This window comes from Gossypium arboreum, chromosome 11, assembly GCF_025698485.1.
Source record: "Gossypium arboreum isolate Shixiya-1 chromosome 11, ASM2569848v2, whole genome shotgun sequence".
Classification (NCBI taxonomy): domain Eukaryota; kingdom Viridiplantae; phylum Streptophyta; class Magnoliopsida; order Malvales; family Malvaceae; genus Gossypium; species Gossypium arboreum.
Window position 1 is genome coordinate 101,420,727 of NC_069080.1, and position 5,926 is coordinate 101,426,652.

The 5,926-nt window shown below is 27.9% G+C and overlaps 1 long non-coding RNA gene across 1 annotated transcript; it reads left to right on the forward strand.

The window, feature by feature from the left end:
- The first annotated feature begins 668 nt into the window (after nt 1–668).
- LOC128283820 (uncharacterized) lies at nt 669–1,811 on the forward strand. The gene is made up of 2 exons (XR_008274231.1): nt 669–765; nt 1,600–1,811. It is a non-coding gene; the product is annotated as an uncharacterized LOC128283820 (long non-coding RNA).
- The last annotated feature ends 4,115 nt before the right edge of the window (nt 1,812–5,926 follow it).

The following is a 5,926-nucleotide window of genomic DNA, read 5'->3' on the forward strand; positions in this document are numbered from 1 at the left end:
GTACACTTGTGTGTATATGATTAGATACTTAATAGATATTTAAAATAAATATATTATAATATATGTTAATTAAATAAACAAAGTAAATAAAAGAATGAAATAAAAAGAAACAAAGAAAAGAAAGAAACAGAGACATTCGAAACAGAGCAGGAAGAAAAGGGGAAAGAAAAGAAAAAGAAAAACTAAGAGTTTAAGGTTTAAAGCTTTGATTAGTAAGTTATTTAAGTCCTTTCTATTTAATTTTGATGTTTTAGAAGCTTTAAAACAAGATTTTGATGAAATTAAGTTGGTAGTTCAAGAGTTCACATGTTTCCAAATAGGGTTCATGTTGGACAAATTATGGAATTAGGGATTTAATTGAATGAATTCTAAGTTAGAATCGATTAAGGGATTAAATTGAAAACTAGGCTATAAGTTTTATGTTGTAGGGACTAAATTAAAGAAATTTCGAAATTAGGAAAATATGCTGGAAATTTTATAGTTAAATATGAGTTTAGACAAAATTTGAATAGAAAAAGAGAGTGAATTGGATTAAGAAAGTAAGTAAGTTTAGTTAGGATTAAATCGGGAATAAGGTAGGAATTGTTTAGAAATTTAATTATTTATTATAATTAATGCTGTAAATAATAATGTAAATTCTTATTATTTTCGTAGCCAACAAAGAACTTGAAGAATTGGCACGAAAAGGAAAGGAGAAAGTTATCGAGCAGTAATCGCAAAATTCGGGTTTGTATTAAGTTATCGAGGAGTAATCGCAAAATTCGGGTTTGTATTACTATTCAAATTATTTATTTATTCATTATATGTTTAATTTAATTTATGTATATGGTAAGTAAATTATAAGGTAAGTATATTTGTTGAATTGTATAAAAATTTAATTGAATGATGAATATGTATTGAAATTGAATTGCTTGTGGATTGAAATGGAAAAGTGTATTGAATTGAGTTGAAATTGAAATTGAAAAGTGATATAAAATACCCTATTAACTAGTCGGGCTGAGTCGGATATAATTGGATTGCCATAGGATCTAGAAGTGTACAGGACTTGCCGGCTTTACTGATCAGATACTTTATGTGTCGTATTTTAGGCACCTCATGTGCCGTATGAAGCACTTCGTGTGTCATTTTAGGCACTTTATGTGTCGTATTCTGATCAGGTACTATGTACTGTTTTAGGCACAATGTGCTGTACCGGTGTGTTTGGGTTGGAATCCGTGTATCCGTCAAAGTCCGGATCTGTTAATAGGGTGAACACCTAAAATGAGAAACTTAAAATAAATTAACTGATTATATTATTGAAATATTGAAAGAAATGAGAAAATTGAATTATGAATTGAAATGAAGATTGAAAATGAAATGCATGAATTTAATATTCATGTAGTGATTGAAATTGTTACATGTGATATGTGAAGGAAATTGAAGAATAGTTAAAAATTGTATTGTTATTATTAATTAATGAAGTTTAAGAATGAATTGATATTTGAGAAATTGGATAGTTACATGTTCGGTAATTATAATTCTTTATTGCTATTATAATTTGAATTATGGTAATACCACTGAGTATATCCATACTCAGCGTACGGTTGTTTCCATGCGCAGGTTAGTAAAAGTCAAGTGTCCCGGCTCAGCATCCAGAGTATTCTCGACTCCAACACAACTTGGTGACGTATTTTTTCTTTTGGGTAAATGTGGCATGTACATAGGTGTTGTGCGATCACTTGAATATGTATATTATTTTGGTTGTGAAGGATGAATTATAAGGTTTAGATTGTTAAATGAAATGGTAGAAAGGTATATGATATTTTGACACATGAACATTAAGTTATTAAATGAATGAAGTTTTCAATCAATTTTGAATGATGCTATGATAGTTATTTAAGTTAAAATTATGTTAATGATATAAATATTAGTTAGGTGAATTTGAAACATTGGTATTGGTTGTTTTTTATTTGAAATTGCAAGGGGTTTTAGGTAAGAATAAGCAGAAATACTATCGAATTTTTTATAAAAAAAATATTTACGAAAATTTTTCAAAATACTCGAACAAATCTCGTTCTACTTTTAATACGTGTTTTGGGCTTCGAGAGTCCAATATAGGGACTTAATTATTAAATTATACTATGAAAGTTATATTAATTGTAAATTATTCGTAAATTGTCTGATATGTCCAGTAATACCCCGTAATCCCGTTTCGGCGACAGTTTAGGGTTAGGGGGTGTTACATTAATATAGATAGAATGAATAGCTTAAATTTTCAAGAGACTTTATTACCCTTCATAGAGTAAATAACACATTTTTTTAAAAATTTTGAAAATTTTTATATTTTCATAATTTTAAATTGTTTATTTTAATTTTAAATCATTTTAATATTTCAAAAACATATTTTTATTTAAAATATTATTTTTAATTTTTAAAATATTTTTAATTGTTTAGGTACTTTTAAAGAGAAATGGTCAAATTAACAAAAGAAAAGCGTATAGGAACCATTTTATAATAGTCACATCAACATTTTTAACGGTAAAATGATCAAAATTTTAAATAAAAAGAAAGAGATTAAAATTTAAATTTGGTAAATTACACTTATAGTCACCCAACTATTAGTAAGTTTCTTTTTTAGTCACTTAATTATAAAAAGGTTACAAATTGGCCACCTGACTATTCAAAACTTTCTTTTTTTTTTTTACCAACAACAATTAAATGATTGATAGAAAGATGGCGTGACAACTTTTTAAATTGGTATAATTCCAAATTTAACTCTCAACATTTATACATTATGTATTTTGGTCTCATTTTTTCAATTTTTTTGCGACATTTCCACCTAAAAAGCTAAAAAAAGAAGAAGCAAATCTATCAACTAAATTTGATTAGAAATATACCAAAAATGAAAACAACAAAAACTCCAATATAATATTTTTTATCTTTTCTCATTCTTTTAAAATTAACCCTCAAGTCACAAATAAAAGCAAAACTGCAAAAAAAAAAAAAAGAAGATCAAATTACATAATGTGTAAATGTTAAGGGCTAATTTGTTTTGGAATCAATACTAAATTGACACAGTGTATAGATGTTGAGGATTAAATTTATTATTATGCCAATTTTAAAAGCTGCCAAGTTATCTTTCCGTTACTAATTTAATGGTTGGTGACCAAAAAAGAAAAATATGAGTAGTTGGGTGACCAAAAGGAAAAAGCCGAATAGTTGGATGACTATTTTGTAACTTTTCATAGTTGGATGATCAAAAAAAAAATTTCTAATAATTAGGTGACTACCAATATAGTTTACCCTTTTAAATTTGAGAAAAGTATAAGTAACTTTGTTGTATCTAAACCTAATAAACATGGGTAAACTGCAAAAATAGTCACAAACTTTGGTGAAATTTCTTTTGCCGCTAAAAGTTACATTTTGGTCATTGAAGTTATCGGCTTATAACGTTTTGGTCACTCATCTATAATGTTCATCACAACCTTAATGAAAAGTGAGGTGGCACATTAATTCAAGGGTTAATATCCAATTTGATTCTTGAACTGTAGTTAAAACATTCAATTTGGTACTTTTACAATATTTTTAATGGTAATTCTAAAAGAAATTAAAAAATATTAAAAATTTCTGAAAATTATTAATTTATTTTTAAATTTATAATTATATAAAAATAAAAATCATAAAAGTTTTAAAATTTATATAATAAACAAAACACGTATTTACAAATTAAAAAATTCATCACTACTTTATCCCACCTATAAAACCAACCCAGTAAAATGTACAAGCGTTCTACTTATATCACCGTGAGATATAGATATATTAGGTTGTTGAATTTGTGGTTTTAGTGGTTCTTGCTATACAAGAGAAAGTTATTCCTTTTAATTCCTCTCTTGCGTCTGAATTTTACTTCTATGGATTGATTTACCGCATGAGTTGGTCATTAAGGATGGATTTAGATAGGTAGTGTATTTATCTATTGTCAGTGTAAAAGCAACGGTATGATGAGATTATATATTGTAGCGTGAGACAAAAAATAAGTTAAACGCACTATACCCTACCGCCCATCTAAACCCACCCTAAGTAGACTATCATATTCTCCTCTCTTGCACTTCCTACATTTTCTTCTTATGGACGTTCTCTATTCGTTTATCCACACACATATTCTTTTCTGCTTGGTTTACTAGTGGGATAAGGTAGGGATGAATTTTTTTATTTTGTAAATGCGCCTTTTGATTATTATAAAATGAATTTTAAAATTCTACATAATTATAATTTTAAAAAGCATTTTTATAACTTCAAAAAATAAATAATGAACTTTTAAGATTTTGTATATTTTTAGAAATTTTAATAATTCTTTTAGAGTTATTGTTAAAAATGTTGTAAAAGTACCAAATTGAATGTTTTAATTATAGTTCAAGGATCAAATTGGAGATTAACTCTTGCTCTAATGTGTCACCTCATTTCTTCGTTAAGGTTATAATTGCCACTAACGGACAAGTGATCAAAATGTTATAAGTCGATAACTTTAGTGACAAAAATATAACTTTTCATAGTTTTGTGGGAAAAAATAAATTTTTACCAAAGTTTAGTGACATTTTTGTAATTTACCCAATAAATATCATTCTCTCCTCCCTAAAGCTATCCATGTAAATATAAGGATAAACTACAAAATAGTCCCATGTCTTTTTTTAAATTTACATTTTGGTCATTGATCTTTCAGTTCTAACAATTAGGTCACGAACATGATCATTGATAACAATTTGGTCACTTTCGGTTAGCAGTCATTAAGTGTTGGATGAAAATTACAACTGACCCGTTAAATGGTACTGATGTGACTTTTGTGTCATCACCACATAATTTAAATATATATTTTTTATTTTTTTCTTATTCTTTTCCTTTCTTTCCTCTCATCTCCTCTCCTCCATCATTTGTTCCTCTTTGGTTTCTCTCTTCTTCTTTCTTCTCTCTTCTCCTCCCTTCACAACTCTATCTGCTATCGTCAAATTTGCCACTCAAGCTCAAAGGCAAAATTAGAAAATGTTTTAGGGGGCCGAAATTAAATTGTAATTTTTGCGTTAGCAAAAATATAATTTCACCATTTTAATAGCCTACATCTTTATAATATGTAAATGATTAAATCAAATTTTTATATTTTTAGGGGGCAAAGTACAATTTTACCTTTACTAATTTAAAATTTTTAAAAAAAATTAAAAGGCCTAAATGAAAAGTTTTCCATTTTAAGAGGGTTAGGGTCCCTACCAACCTCCCTAGTTTCGCCCTTTCCTGAGCTCCGATCAAAGGCCACCAAAATGAAGATCTCTTTCTTCTCTACCCTATTTTAGTTTGTAGTTTTCAAAAATGTCTCAAAAAGTTCACAAAATAAATAAAAAAAATCATGATTACTATGTCTCAAAGAGAATTTGATATGCAATTGATGAAGAATTTTTTGAGCCAGGGGAGATAAGGTTAAGTTGAACTAGATGCTGAGAGATGGAAATTCACCAAACGTTGTAACACCCTAAACCTAACCTTGACGAAAAGGTCAAATCTAGAACGTCACGTTAAATTACCGGAAAACAAACATACTTAAGGCGAGTTTTTCAATCCATAATTAAACCATAAAATTATTTGTTGTTTGGAAACATAGTTAAATCTTCGAAGCTTAAATACAGAATCAAATACATAGGTTCACACATGTAAATACATATATAATAAGTTTGATAGATGACTGAGTCTCACGTCTGCCGGCCACTTAGTCTTGTGACTTCCCTAAAATTTAATCAATTTGTTAATGTGTTGCAGAGTAGAATTTAACATAATAGATTAGCATATAAATAAGAGTTCAGACATTATGGAGTGTTCAGATAACAATTCGATCTCATCAGTCATATTAACAACCTAAAATGGTTTCAGACATTAAACAGTCCTGATGCATAGCGGATCAATT